At 59.1% G+C, this 16068-nt stretch overlaps 1 pseudogene; it reads right to left on the bottom strand.

The window, feature by feature from the left end:
* Window positions 1-15246: 15246 nt before the first annotated feature.
* LOC149286990 (18S ribosomal RNA) lies at window positions 15247-15859 on the bottom strand (annotated as a pseudogene; the record flags this gene model as incomplete).
* Window positions 15860-16068: the final 209 nt, after the last annotated feature.

Raw genomic sequence — 16068 nt, 5'->3', positions numbered from 1 at the left:
CCTGGAGTCCAAGACCCGCTTGGGTGTATCCCTGGCCTCCTCGACCGTCACGTTCCACCGGCGTAACATCCTCACTCCCAAGGCTACCGAAGTCGGGAGATAGGAGCCACGTCGGACGCGCATGCTCCTCACTCTCCCCCCCAGTACCCAGTCCTGCAAATAGTGGCCCCCCCATTTCCCGAAACTGTGCACCCAGCCCGGTTTCTGGGGGTCGTCTCTTCCGAGAGGCCCGAAGTTCCTTTTCAGAAAGTTGTTGGTCAGGACGACGACCGGGTTGACGAAAGCCAGCCCGCCGTGTCGCCGGGCTAGGTACGTCACTTCCCGCCTGATGAGGTTGAGCCTGTTCCCCCACAACATGCGAAAGAACAGACAGAACACCCGCGAGTGAAGGCTACATGGCAGAAGACAGATATTACTGACGTAGCTAAACAGGGGCAGCACGTAGGTTTTGACCAAGTGTACCCTTTCTCTGTAGGTCAGTTTCCACCGGCAACACTCGACTACCTTGCTGCAGGCCATGGCGAGCCGTTCGGTCCAGTTGACCAGCGAGTAGTCGCCCGGACCGAACGTAATCCCCAAGATCTTGATTTGGTCGTGGGCGGCAGGGAAGCCGTCGGGGAGAGGGAATTGCTTCCCCTCCTTCCCGCACCAGAAAACTCCGCTCTTGTCCCGGTTGATACGGGAGGACGTGGCGGCCGAATAGCGGTTCATCACTTCGTCTACCATGCCCGCTTCCTGTGTGTCGGACACGATCACGGAGATGTCATCAGCATATGCTACTATCCGTAAGGGCCTCTCCGGGGTTCGGGCCACTCCTCTTAACTGACTTGCCTCAACCCTTCTTACGAAGGGATCTATGGCGAAGACGTACAGGAGGGGGCTGAGGGGACAGCCCTGCCTCACCCCGGATCGGATCCTAAACGGTTTGCCTCTCCAGCCGTTTACAAGAGCGAAGCTCTCTGCGCCCCGGTACAATGCGATGACCGAATTGACAAATGTACCCGGCAAGCCATACCTGCGCAAGACTGACCACAGATAGTAGTGGTCCACTCGATCGAACGCCTTCGACTGGTCAAGCGCTAGGACGTACTTGTCTCCATCCTCTACCCTGCACCGCTCGATGGCTTCCCTGACCTCGCAGACGGCGTCAAAGACAGTTCGGCCCTTCACGGTACAGTATTGAGACGGGGACAAGACGTCGCTTGCAATCCCCTGCAAACGCTTAAAAAGAATCTTCGCCAGCACCTTCCGGTCGACGTTAAGGAGCGATATGGGTCGCCAGTTCCCCATATCGGCCGTATCGACGACTCGGGGCTTAGTCAGCATGATCACCGCCGAGGATCTCATCGAAGGAGGGAGTATACCCCTCTCCAGGCTCTCATTAAACACTTCGGTGAGACTAGGGGCCAGGAGACTGCAGAAGGCCAGATAGAACTCGGCGGTAAGACCGTCGGGGCCTGGTGATTTTAATTTGGTCTGCGATAGAATCGTCTCCGTGACCTCCTCTACGGTGATCGGGCCGACCAACTCGTCAAGCCTTCCGTGATCAATCTCGGGAAGGGAGAGACCCTCGAGGAAGCTGTCCGCCTGATGCCGGCAGGGTCTCCTCTTTCCGAGAAGCTCCAGGTAGTACTCGCGGACCACCCTCTGTATCCCCTGAGGAGTGTCCTCTAGGACACCGAGGGTGTTCCGTAGACAGGTGATGAGCTTAGTGCCTTCCTTCCGTTTGCAACTCAGAAAGGGATCGGGCGAGTGGTAAGTCCCATGATCCCTCTCCTTTAGCAAGGAAGCATACCTGTCGTATTGGAACGTCCTCATCATGGATTTGACCCTGGAGATGTCCCCGGGATCACCTCTTTGCGCCACCAGACAGTCCAGCTTGCACAGGAGTCCGAGGTAGGTCCTGTACCGTGAGGACTGGATGTTCTGGGAAAGAGAGCGGAACAGAGCACGGGTCCTTACCTTCACCATCTCCCACCACTCTGACTTCGTCGCGCAGAACTCTGCGACGGTCACCTGGTCGTGGAAGAAGTCCTCGAAAGCCTGCCGAACCCAGCCTTCATTCAGGATGTCGGAATTGAGCCGCCAAATCCCTCTTCCTCTCAGCGGAGCCTGCGAGACATTTAACAGACAGGTAAGGATAAGGTGGTCGGAGAACTCGACCGGCTTCAGCACGAGTGCCGTCACCGGAAGAGACTCCTTAACATAAACCCTATCTATCCTGCTCTGACTTCTGCCTCGCTGATACGTGTACCCCGTGAGGTCCGGGCTGTGCCGAATATGCACGTCCACCAGACCCGCCTGCCTGACTATCCTAAGGAGGGCCAAAGCGTTGTATCCCGGTTTGTCTTTGGCACCTTTCCTGTCCTTGGTCCTAGTGACGGTGTTAAAGTCACCGCCAAAGACAATATGCCGGGACGTGTAGAGGTAAGGCTCTATCTCGTGAAACAGGCGCTTCCTCTCCCACTTGGTCTGGGGGGCATAGATGTTAATCAGACGGAGAGGCTGCCTGCCTACCGACACATCTAGGACTACGCACCGACCCTTCGTTATCTCAACCACCCGGCAGATTGTGACTTCCACGTCTTGGAAGAGGATGGCAACTCCCCCGTAGCCCTCCGTGGCTAGCGAAAAGAAGGAGTGCCCCCATCTCCAGTCTCGTTTGGCAGCGTGCAGGGCCCCCAGGGTGTCCAGGCGAGTTTCCTGGACAAAGATGATATTATATCTGTCCCTGTGCCAGTTGTCGTATGCGGCGAACCGGGCCCTACACGCCTTGATGCTAGCCACGTTGTGCGTGGCCAGAGATATCACGGGGAGAGTCGCCATCACGGGTGTTGAGAGTGAGGAGACTTTCCCTTTTTCCTTACGTTCTCACCATCGGAGTCGGAGGGGTACCTCTTCGCGGAGAGTCCCGCGGGCAAGACGTCATCCTCCGGAATCGGCACCTCCACCAACTCGTCATCCTCCACCTCTGCCAGCTGTCGTTGGGCACCCGCGGCCCTTTCGCCCTCCCCCGCCGCCGCCGCCACTACCGCCGCCGCCTCTGCCGCCTCCTCGGCCTCCATGCGGGTACCCCAGTCCATCAAGGCGGTAAACCTATTCTGGACTGGTATGTCCCCGCACTTCTGGCCGACTACAGCGGTTTCGGCGACGACCGCCGCCGCTGACTTTGCGGCAGCAACGGCGCCGGTTTTGGGCTTCTGGGCCCCGGAGCTCCCCCGTCCCGGAGGGACTTTCTCCCCCTCTAGTGTGGAGGGTGGCTCCCTCCGGGAAGGGGTCTTGGCAGGGGCAGAGGATGTTACCTGACCTCTCCGAGCTGCCTCCTGAGTTGGGGTCTCCCTCCTCGGACCGACGGTCGTCCACCCCGACTCATCCCGCGGGGTTGCGGCTCGGGGTCCTGACGCCGCTCGTGTGGTGGTGACGTTGCCTGTGGAGGGAGTACAGACAGAGGTGATGCGGGGGAGACGTTTCCTTAGACGGACAGGTAACGGAGCAATGATGTTACTACTTACGGGGTCGGTGCCGGAGGAGGTACCTGGGGCGTCGGGTAGAGCCTCGTCCCGAGCGCCCGTCACAGCTGGCCGCGGGTCTTCCTCTGGGAACTCGCCCTCACCTGCCCAGATGCTGTCCAAGTTGTGCTGGGCCTCGGGACACGCCCTGTAGGAATGACCCAACACCCCGCACAGGTTGCAGCGGATGTTATTGCACTCCTGCTTGGAGTGTCCTACAACACCGCATAGGGTGCACTTGATGACATCGCACCCTATGCTGTAATGCCGGGGCGAGCCACACTTGTGGCACACCCGGGGCTGACCGGGATAGAAACACGAGACCCGGTCAGTCCCGATGAAGAAGGAATTTGGCATGTGTTGTAGGAGACCCCGTACCTCCTTCAGACGGATGTTTACCGTCCAGCCGCCGTTCCAGATCCCGTCCTCACAGAGAGTCTTGACCGGGGTGGTCAAGATCTCCCCGTATCTGCGGGCCCACACCAGAATGTCCGCGACGGGTATGGACTCATTCCGCACCAGGAAGTTCACCTTGCGGACCTCCTGGCGCGATATGGCCTGGACATTAAACCGGGCCCATAGGCTGTCCTCGGACTTCGGCACCCCCTCCCAAAGGGTCCAGAACCTTTCCAGACCCCTCGGGGACATGAAACTGATATCGTACTCAGGGGTGCCGCTCAGGTGGATTATGGCGAAAAAGTCCGAGACCGCGAAGCCCAGGTCCTTCAGGGCCCCTACCACCCGCTTCCTATCGGGCACGGATCCCTCCGCTACGTGCAGCAGGCGGACCACGTTCCTTCTCCGCATGGGTTGCCCCGCTGGGAGTCCCGTAGCCCGCCCGCCAGGTGGTGGCACGTTAACCTTCGGGGGACCCGCCGCCCAGGCGTTAGCGGTCGCGGGTGTCGCACCTGGGGCCACCGTCGGAGTGGGCACTATGGGCAGTGTGGACCCCCCCGTGGCCCCGCTACCGTGTCCGCCCGTGGACCCACCGGCGGGCACCGCGGCCACTGCAGCGACCCCCTGTGTCACGGCGGGGGAAGGTGTCACCCCGGTGGGAGTCCCCCCTTCGGCCGGAGCAGGAGCCCCGACCGCAGCGGCCGCCACCCCCACCTCTTTGGAAGCAGGGGCGTCCACCCCCGCAGCCCGGGCCACCGCCGACCTCCCGGGGTTCTGCCCTCCAGGGTCCTTCCCCACCCTGACTATAGGGGCCGTCGCGGGTGGTCCCGCGGTCCCCTGGCATACATTGTGCTTATCGTGTACTGTAACTTTAAGATTACCGGGGGGCGCGGCCTGTGCCGCGACGGGGGCGGAGCAAGCAACCGGCATCGCGGCTGCGGGAGCCCCGGGGGTCACCGGCACCGCTGCCGGAGTGACCCCGGCGGGGACCGCAGCCGCACCCGGCACTGTCTCCATCACAACCGCCGCGGTTTCGGCCGCGGCGCCCGGCAAAACTCCGGACAGAGTATCATCTGTCCGGGGTAGTAAACACAGGGAGCGGGCCACCCGGGTAGCGGCGGCCCCGCTCGCAACCACAGCCGCCTCTTGCTGCCCTCCAGGCGAGTCCTTCGCCCGGAGTAGTGTGGACGGAGGGCGGGCCGCCCGGGTAGCGGCGGCCCCGCTCGCAACGGCAGCTTCGTCCGGCTGCACTCCGGGCGATTCCTCCGCCCGGAGTAGTCGGGACATGGGGAGGGCAGCCCGGTTAGCGGCGGTCCCGTACACGGAGGACGGCACCTCCGGGGACACCGAAGCCGCGGGAGCAGCCGGGACAACCAGGTCCACCACCACAGGGTGGATGGGACCAATGACGACGGGGGGAGCGGCCACAGAACCGCCGATCCCTCTGGAGGGACGAGGAGGCGGACACGCCGCCGGGAGCGCCGGCACGGATCCCGCGGCAGCAGCAGCCGCCCCGGCGGCCGCCAAAGCGGTCGCCGGTGCTGCCGCCGGCCGCGGGGGTGACAAAACCCGCGCCCCGACGGGGGCCACGGAAGACGGACGGACACGGACAGGGGAACGTGAACGTACTACAGAGGGAACACACACTGGGGGTGGGGGGACAACAGGGGACATGACAACCACAGGGGACTTACTGACAGGTACACTGGGGAAAGTACTCACACAAGGTCCCCGGGGCTCACCGGCCAAACTCAGACCGGCGGGGATAGTGTCCCTGGCCCTCCGACGGGAAGGGCCCGCTCTCGGATCCTCGGCAGCAGCGTCGGGGACCCGGGCCGGGAGGGATGGGAACTCCTCCTCGGACATGATGGGGGGGGTATCCCCGACGCTCTCCTCCCCGGACGATGGAATAGCGGGCCTGCTCCTGGTGGTCTTCTTTTTCCGCCTCCGTGGCACGGCTCTGATGGCAACGTCCTCCTCCTCGTCCAAATCTTCCATGGCAAATATCAGTTTGTTTTTGATAACATACGGCCGTTCCTGGGCCCCGTCGTTCTGTGGCGGTGGCGTCACCGGTTCCGGGTCCTCCGGGGTCGGTGGCACCTCCGACTCCTCCACCTCCTGCTCCCGCAGCTTCTCCTGCAGGAACCGCACGCGGTCACGGGTCTGGGCCGTGCGTCTCGCCAACTCCTCTTCTTTCTCCCTCAGGGAGACGATCCGCTCCCGTATGGGGCCGCGATGACGACTCCCCACCCTGTTGCTCTGCTGCCGGAGCTCTTTCAGCTGTCCGGCAACATCCTCCTTCTCCTCCCCCAGGGAACGCAACTCTTGTTGGAGGTTAGCCAGGGCCTGCCTGAGGGATTCCCCGTCCGACTCCGCGGGTACTGGGAGCCCCACCGTAGCCTTTTGGGCATAGGAAGGGCCCTGTTCCACCGCCTCCTCATCATCTTCCGGGGTCGTATCGATCTTTGCCTCGGCGGACTCCAAGGCCCTGGCCCCGGCGTCCCTGAGGGCGAGGGCCCGTAGATGGAGGGCCCCCAGCAACAGGAGGGAAGTCTGGTCGACCCTCTGATGGTGGGGCAGACCGACTCCCTTCTTGATCATGGCTATTTTGGCGCTCAAGGCCGTGGTGTATGCCTCGAGCGCCGCCATGTTCCGACGCACAGCCCTGCACACGGTTCCTGCAGCCTCCCGTGATGGGAGTAGGATTCCGTCCTCCGTGTAGACCAGTTTCTCCGATATAATCGAAATTCGGCCCCTCCACTCCTCAATGAGGGTGGAGGCCATGATGGGACCCAGGGAAGGCAGTTACCTTCCCCGGGGTAGTAAATGTCCAGCTCACACAATACAAAAAGTCAAGTTTGCACCAAGCACCACGAAAAAAAACACAACCACCTCCTCTCCTCTCGCCTCCCAACTCCACAGTGAGCAGCCGACGCCCAGCCCTGATTGGAGCTGGAGATATTTTATTTGTTTTTTAAAACAGCCACCAAAAATAATCAAAATATAACAATAATAACAACAAATATAACAATGATAACAAAAATTATAATAACAAATTTTTTTTTTATTTTTTTTTTTTTTTTAAATTAATCAAAATATAACAATAACAACAACAAATATAACAACAATGATAACAAAATAAGCAAAAAATTTTTTTTTTTTTTTTTTTTTTTTATATATAAACCAACCCTCCCCATCACCCACCATCACCCATTTTACAAAAACCAAAACCTCCCCTTCACCCACCATCACCCATTTTAAAAAAAAAAAAACCCAACCCTCCCCTTCACCCACCATCACCCATTTTAAAGAAAACCCTACCCCTCCCATCACCCACCCCTCACCCACACACAAACCCACCCACAGTAATTAAAAAACAACCATACACCTTCTTGTACCTTCCCACCCCCACCCATAACACATACCCTCCCGCTAACATTAAAACAAAACAGTACACACTAAAAATGTCACATAAAACACCCCCCATCCCCACGCCCCATTAGATTCCGGTCCATGTGTGTTGGTGATCCGGGACGGAATCTGTACGGACGTGGCGGTTGGGGACACAACTAAAAGAAAAAGAAAAACAGAAAAGTAAGATACATAAAGAAACAAAAACCCAATAAAACAAAAACTTCTAAAAACATCAAACCATGACGGTGGCAACGTACGGTACTCCAGGTACTCATCTAAAACACGTAGCAGCCTTCCTTGAAAAAGTATGTACACCTTTCAACGACAAAACAGTTAACTGTTAGTTGCATGACATAACGCTAAAAAGTGCAATGACATGCCTAAAACAATAGGGGACAGTATGTGATAACTACTAACATGCTGGGCTCTTGTACAGAGACCATGGCCTCAAGGCGGGTGGACCTTGAGGTTTTTCCACAGCCGTTGCCAATGCTGGTTTTCCATGGAAGCCCTCTCTTTTGTCGCGATTGCCACCACCGCTGTGAAGATATCATTCACCACCACCTGACAGGAAAGGACCTTTTGTCGGATGGAAACCTGACATCTAGCGTGCCACGTGAAATATCTAATAACTGCGCTAACTAGAAAAACAGTGCTCAAATTAAACCTCTGCCCCCTGCTGTTGGTCGTCCCGTAGACCCACTCCGCGTATGACATGCGAGAGAGGAATGGGATACCTAAGGCGACTGACACCCCCCGGTAAACATCCACATTAAAGGGGCACTCAAGCAGAAAGTGGTCCATGGACTCAACTTTCCCGAAACATTCCACCCGGGGACAACCGCGATCCGCTATGTTCCGGTACTTAAGATTCCCTCTTACATATAGTCTACCGTGAAAACTGAGAAACGCCACGTCCTGATATTTCTCGGGCAGTCGTTCGGAATTTAGATTTTGTAATCCCGAAGCGAGAGTCCGTGGCGCGCAGTCTTTCAAGGCCAGCGAAACGCTAAAGTGAGTGGCCAGCACCCTAGAGTCAAGGACTCGCTTGGGTGTATCCCTGACCTCCTCAACCGTCACATTCCACCGGCGTAACAACCTCACTCCCTGGGCTACCGAAGTCGGGAGATAGGAGCCGTGCCGAACACGCATGCTTTTCACTCTCCCGCCCATAAACCAGTCCTGTAAAAAGGGGTCTCCCCATTTCCTGAAACTGTGCACCCAGCCCGGTGTCTGGGGGTCATCTCTTCCGAGAGGCCAGAAGTTCCTTTTCAGAAAGTTAGTAGTCAGGACAACAACTGGGTTAACCATGGCCAACCCACCGTGTCGCCGGGCTAGGTACGTCACTTCCCGCTTAATGAGGTTGAGCCTGTTCCCCCACAACATGCGAAAGAACAAACCGAACACCCGCGAGTGAAGGCTACATGGCAAAAGACAGGTGTGACTGACGTACGTAAACAGGGGCAATACGTAGGTTTTAATCAGGTGAACCCTTTCTCTGTAGGTCAGTTTCCACCGGCAACACTCGTCTACCTTGCTGCAGGCCACAGCTAAACGTTCGGTCCAGTTGACCAACGAGTAGTCTCCCGGTCCGAACTTAACCCCCAAGATTTGAATTTGGTCACGGGCCACTGGGAAACCGTCGGGGAGAGGGAATTGCTTCCCCTCCTTCCCGCACCAGAAAACTACGCTCTTGTCCCGGTTAATCCGGGAGGAAGTGGCAGCAGAATAGCTCTTCATCATTTCATCCACTGTGACTGCCTCCTGTGTGTCGGACACAATCACAGAGATGTCGTCAGCGTAAGCCAGTATCCGTAAGGGCCTTCCTGGGGTTCGGGCCACTCCTCTTAAACGACTTGCATCAACCCTTCGGATGAAGGGATCTATAGCAAAGACGTACAAGAGGGGGCTGAGGGGACAGCCCTGCCTCACCCCAGATCGGATTTTAAACGGTTTGCCTCTCCATCCATTAACAAGAGTGAAGCTTTCGGCCCCTCTATATAAAGAAATCAGCCAATTGATAAGTTTTCCCGGCAAGCCATACCTGCGCAAGACTGCCCACAGATAGTAATGATCCACCCGATCAAACGCCTTCGACTGATCAAGTGCCAAGAGATACTTATCCCCATCCTCTACCCTACACCGCTCGATGGCTTCCCTGACCTCGCAGACGGCGTCAAAGACAGTTCTGCCCTTCACGGTGCAGTATTGAGAATCAGACAAGACCTCACTTGCGACCCCCTGCAAACGTTTAAAAATGATCTTCGCCAAAACCTTCCTGTCGACATTCAAGAGTGATATGGGTCGCCAGTTCCCCACATCAGCCGTGTCGACAACTCTGGGCTTAGTTAGCATAATCACTGCCGAGGATCTCATCGAAGGAGGGAGTATCCCCCTCTCCAGGCTTTCATTAAAAACTTCGGTGAGACTAGGGGCCAGGAGACCGCAGAAGGCATGATAGAATTCGGCCGTAAGACCGTCAGGGCCCGGAGATTTTTTCCTCGTCTGCTCTAATATTGTCTCCGTGACCTCCTTGACAGTGATTGGGCTAACCAACTCATCCAGCTTTCCATGATCAATCTCAGGAAGGGAAAGACCCATCAAAAAGTCGTCCGCCTGATGTCGGCAGGGTCTCCTCTGTCCGAGGAGCTCCACATAGTAATCGCGGACAACCCTCTGTATCCCCCGAGGAGTTTCCTCCAGGACACCGAGGGTGTTCCGCAGACAGGTAATGATCTTAGCAGACTCCTTCCTTTTGCAACTAAGAAAAGGATCGGGTGAGTGGTAAGCCCCATGATCCCTTTCCTTGAGCAAGGAGGCATACCTGTCATACTGGAACGTCCTCATCATGGATTTGACCCTAGAGATGTCCCCGGGATCACCTCGTTGCGACACCAGACAGTCTAACTTGCACAGGAGCCCGAGATAAGTCCTGTACTTTGAGGACTGGATGTTCTGAGAAAGAGAGCGAAATAAGGCACGGGTTCTTACCTTCACCATCTCCCACCACTCAGACTTCGTCGTGCAGAATTCCGCAACGGTGACCTGGTCATGAAAGAAGTTCTCGAAAGCCTGCTGAACCCAGCCTTCTGTCAAGATGTCAGAATTAAGTCGCCAAATCCCTTTACCTCTTAGCGGAGCCTGCGAGACATTTAACAGACAGGTAAGAATAAAGTGATCGGAGAACTCCACCGGTTTAAGCACAAGTGCCGTCACCGGAAGAGACTCCTTAACATAAATCCTATCTATCCTACTCTGGCAGTTACCTCGCTGATATGTGTAACCTGTGAGGTCTGGGTTGTGCTTAATATGCACATCTACCAAGCCTGCCTGCCTGACTATTCTAGTAAGGGCCAAAGCGTCGTATCCCGGTTTGTCTTTGCCACCTTTCCTGTCTTTGGTCCTAGTAACGGTATTAAAATCACCAGCAAAGACAATATGCCGGGACGTGTAGAGGAAAGGCTCTATCTCGTTAAACAGACGCTTCCTCTCCCACTTGGTCTGGGGGGCATAGATATTAATCAGACGGAGAGGCTGCCTGCCTACCGACACATCAAGAACTACGCACCTACCCTTCGTTATCTCAATCACCCTATTGAACGTTATGTCCACACCCTGGAACAGGATGGCAACTCCCCCGTAGCCCTCCGTGGCTAGTGAAAAAAAGGAGTGCCCCCATCTCCAGTCGCGTTTAGCTGCATGCAGGGCCCCCAGGGAGTCCAGGCGGGTTTCCTGGACAAAGATTATATGGTAGTTCTCCCTGTGCCAGTTATCATAGGCTATAAATCGGGCCCTGCACGTCTTAATACTAGCCACGTTATGAGTGGCTAAGGATAGTATGGGGAGAGTCGCCATCAAGGGTGATGAGAATGAGGAGACTTTCCCTTTTTCCGTACGTTCTCACCGTCCGAGTCTGAGGGGTACCTTTTCGCGGAGAGCCCCGCGGGCAAGGCGTCCTCCTCCGGAATCGGCACCTCTACCAACTCGCTATCCTCCACCTCTGCCAGGTGTCCTCGAGCTTCCGCGGCCCTTCCACCTTCCCCCGCCACTGTCGCCACTACCGCCGCCGCCTCTGCCGCCTCCTCGACCTCCATGCGGGTACCCCAGTCCATCAGGGCACTAAACCTGTTCTGGACTGGTATGTCCCCGCACGTCTTGCCGATAGCGGTTTCAGCGACGGCCGCCGCCGCTGATGATTTTGCGGCAGCGACAACGATGGATTTGGGTTTCGGGGCCCCGGAGCTCCCCCGTCCCGAAGGGACTTTCTCCCCCTCTAGTGTGGAGGGTGGATCCCCCCGGGAAGGGGTCTTAGCAGAGGCGGAGGATCTTACCGGACCTCTCCGAGCTGCCTCCTGAGTTGGGGTCTCCTTCCTCGGACCGACAGTCGTCCACCCCGACTCATCCCGCGTGGTTGCGGCTCGGGGTCCTGACGCCGATCGTGTGGTGATGCCTGTGGAAGGAGTACAGACAGAAATGGGGTGAGACATTCGTTGTTTTGGACGGACAGGCAACGGGTCAATGATGTTACTTACGGGGTCGGTGCCGGAGGAGGTACCTGGGGCGTCGGGTAGAGCCTTGTCCCGAGCGCCCCCCACAACTGGCCGCGGGTCTTCCTCTGCGAATTCGCCCTCTCCTTCCCAGATACTGTCCAAGTTGTGCTGGGCTTCAGGACACGCTCTGTAGGAATGACCCAACACCCCGCACAGGTTGCAACGGATAGTAGTGCACTCCTGCTTGGAGTGTCCTACAACACCGCATAGGGTGCACTTGGTGACATCACACCCTATGCTGAAATGCCGGGGCGAGCCACACTTGTGGCACACCCGGGGCTGACCGGGATAGAAGCACGATACCCGGTCAGTCCCGATGAAGAAGGAGTTGGGCATGTGCTGTAGGAGACCCCGTACCTCCTTCAGACGGATGTTGACCGTCCAGCCGCCGTTCCAGATCCCGTCCTCACAGAGAGTCTTGACCGGGGTGGTCAAGACCTCCCCGTATCTGCGGGCCCACACCAGTATGTCCGCGACGGGTATGGACTCATTCCGCACCAGGAAGTTCACCTTGCGGACCTCCTGGCGCGATATGGCCTGGACATTGAACCGGGCCCATAGGCTGTCGCCGGACTTTGGCACCCCCTCCCAAAGGGTCCAGAACCTCTCCAGACCCCTCGGGGACATGAAACTGATGTCATACTCAGGGGTGCCGCTAACGTGGATGATGGCGAAAAAGTCCGCGACCGCAAAGCCCAGGTCCTTCAGGGCCCCTACCACCCGCTTCCTATCGGGCACGGATCCCTCCGCTACGTGCAGCAGGCGGACCACGTTCCTTCTCCGCATGGGTTGCCCCGCTGGGAGTCCCGTAGCCCGCCTGCCTGGTGGTGGCACCTGAACCTTCGGGGGACCCGCCGCCCAGGCGTTAGCGGTTGCGAGTGTCGCACCTGGGGCCACCGTTGGAGTGGGCACTATGGGCAGTGTGGACCCCCCCCGTGGCCCCGCTACCATGCCCGCCCGTGGACCCACCGGCGGGTACCGCGGCCACCGCAGCGACCCCCTGTGTCACGGCGGGGGAAGGCGTCACCCCGGTGGGAGTCCCCCCTTCGGCCGGAGCAGGAGCCCTGACCGCAGCGGCCGCCACCCCCACCTCTTTCGAAGCAGGGGCGACCACCCCCGCAGCCCGGGCCACCGCCGACCTCCCGGAGTTCTGCCCCCCAGGGTCCTTCCCCACCCTGACCGTAGGGGCCATCGCGGGTGGTGCCGCGGTCCCCTGGCATACAGTGTGTGTGTTGTGCACCGTGACTTTAAAATTACCGGGGGGCGTGGCCTGTGCCGCGGCGGGGGCGGAGCCAGCAACCGGCATCACGGCTGCGGGAGCCCCGGGGGCCACCGGCACCGCTGCCGGAGTGACCCCGGCGGGGACCGCAGCCGCACCCGGCACTGTCTCCATCACAAACGCCGCGGTTTCGGCCGCGGCGCCCGGCAAAACTCCGGACAGATTATCATCTGTCCGGGGTAGTTTGGACAGGGAGCGGGCCACCCGGGTAGCGGCGGCCCCGCTCACAACAGCAGCTTCGTCCAGCTGCACTCCGGGCGATTTCTCCGCCCGGAGTAGTCCGGACAGGGAGCGGGCCACCCGGGTAGCGGCGGCCCCGCTCACAACAACAGCCGCCTCTGGCTGCCCTCCAGGCGAGTCCTCCGCCCGGAGTAGTGGGGACAGAGGGCGGGCCGCCCAGGTAGCGGCAGCCCCACTCGCAACGGCAGCTTCTTTTAGCTGCACTCCGGGCGATTCCTCCGCCCGGAGTAGTCTGGACAGGGGGAGGGCAGCCCGGTTAGCGGCGGCCCCGTACACGGAGGACGGCACCTCCGGGGACACCGAAGCCGCAGGAGCAGTCGGGACAACTAGGTCCACCACCACAGGGTGGATGGGACCAATTACAACGGGGGGAGCGGCCACAGAACCGCCGATCCCTCTGGAGGGACAAGGAGGCGGGCACGCCGCCGGGAGCGCCGGCACGGATCCTGCGGCAGCAGCCGGCCGCGGGGGTGACAAAACCCGCGCCCCGACGGGGGCCACGGAAGACGGACGGACACAGACAGGGGAACGTGAACGTACTACAGAGGGAACACACACTGGGGGTGGGGGGACAACAGGGGACATGACAACAACAGGGGACATACCGACAGGTACATCGGGGAAGGTACTCACACAAGGTCCCCGGGGCTCACCGGCCAAACGCAGACCGGCGGGGATAGTGTCCCTGGCCCTCCGACGGGAAGGGCCCGCTCTCGGATCCTCGGCAGCAGCGTCGGGGACCCGGGCCGGGAGGGATGGGAACTCCTCCTCGGACATGATGGGGGGGGTATCCCCGACGCTCTCCTCCCCGGACGATTGGATAGCGGGCCTGCTCCTGGTGGTCTTCTTTTTCCGCCTCCGTGGCGCAGCTTGGATCTTAATGTCCTCCTCCTCGTCCAATTCCTCCATTGAAAAAATCAGCGGCCTTCGTATAGCGGACTTCTCCTGGGTCCCGTCGTACTGTGGTGGTGGCGGTGGCGGTGGTGATGTAGGCGCCACCGGTTCCGGGTCCTCCGGGGTCGGTGGTACCCCCGACTCCTCCACCTCCTGCTCCCGCAGCTTCTCCTGCAGGAACCGCACGCGGTCACGGTTCTGGGCTGTGCGTCTCGCCAACTCCGCTTCTTTCTCCTTCAGGGAGACGATCCGCTCCCGTATGGGGCCGCGATGACGACTCCCCACCCTGTTGCTCTGCTGCCGGAGCTCTTTCAGCTGTCCGGCAACCTCCTCCTTCTCCTCCCCCAGGGAACGCAACTCTTGTTGGAGGTTAGCCAGGGCCTGCCTGAGGGGTTCCCCGTCTGACTCCGCAGGTACTGGGAGCCCCACCTTAGCCTTTTGGGCATAGGAAGGGCCCTGTTCCACCGCCTCCTCATCTTCAGGGTTCGTATTCACACTCGCCTCGGCGGTCTCCAAGGCCCTGGCCCCGGCGTCCCTGAGGGCGAGGGCCCGTAGATGGAGGGCCCCCAGCAACAGGAGGGAAGTCTGGTCGACCCTCAGATGGTGGGGCAGACCGACTCCCTTCTTGAGCATGGCTATTTTGGCGCTCAAGGCCGTGGTGTATGCCTCGAGCGCCTCCATGTTCCGACGCACAGCCCTGCATACGGTTCCTGCAGTCTCCCGGGATGGGAGTAGGATGCCGTCCTCCGTGTAGACCAGTTTCTCCGAGATTATGGCAATGCGGCCCCTCCACTCCTCAATGAGGGTGGAGGCCATGATGGGACCCCGGGGAGGCAGTTACCTTCCCCGGGGTAACAAACGTCCAGCACCAAAAGTAATAAAAAAAAGAAACCAAGTTCCACCAGCAACACAAAACACCTCCTCTCCCCTCGCCTCCCAACTCCACAGTGAGCAGCTGACGCCCAGCCCTGATTGGAGCTGGAATTACCGCGGCTGCTGGCACCAGACTTGCCCTCCAATAGATCCTCGTTAAAGGATTTCAAGTGTACTCATTCCAATTACAGGGCCTCGAAAGAGTCCTGTATTGTTATTTTTCGTCACTACCTCCCCGAGTCGGGAGTGGGTAATTTGCGCGCCTGCTGCCTTCCTTGGATGTGGTAGCCGTTTCTCAGGCTCCCTCTCCGGAATCGAACCCTGATTCCCCGTTACCCGTGGTCACCATGGTAGGCACAGAAAGTACCATCGAAAGTTGATAGGGCAGACATCCGAATGTATCGTCGCCGTCACGGGGACGTGCGATCGGCCCGAGGTTATCTAGAGTCACCAAAGCGGCCGGCGGGGGCGAGCCCGCCGGATTGGTTTTGGTCTGATAAATGCACGCATCCCTGGGGGTCAGCGCTCGTCGGCATGTATTAGCTCTAGAATTACCACAGTTATCCAAGTAACAGATGGAGCGATCAAAGGAACCATAACTGATTTAATGAGCCATTCGCAGTTTCACTGTACCGGCCGTGTGTACTTACACGTGCATGGCTTAATCTTTGAGACAAGCATATGCTACTGGCAGGATCAACCAGGTAGCTCCCGTCATCACGCGGGGGCCCGGCAGCGGCCGGGCCCGGACGCGGCCCCCGGCGGACCGCTCCCGCCCCGGGGGCCGGGGCGGGAGGCGGCGGGCGCCGGGGGCGCAGCCCTCGGATCGGGTCTGCGTAAGGGGGACGCGGCGAGGGGGCCGCGGGGACAGAGGGAGAGCGCGCGCTCCCCCTCCCTTCGTTCGGGGCCGGGA

This window comes from Sceloporus occidentalis, unplaced genomic scaffold (genome assembly GCF_023333645.1).
Source record: "Sceloporus occidentalis isolate IW3139 unplaced genomic scaffold, rSceOcc1.0.p SCAF_65, whole genome shotgun sequence".
Taxonomy (NCBI): domain Eukaryota; kingdom Metazoa; phylum Chordata; class Lepidosauria; order Squamata; family Phrynosomatidae; genus Sceloporus; species Sceloporus occidentalis.
Note: the sequence above shows the minus strand (reverse complement) of the source record. Positions and strands in the feature narration are given on the sequence as shown.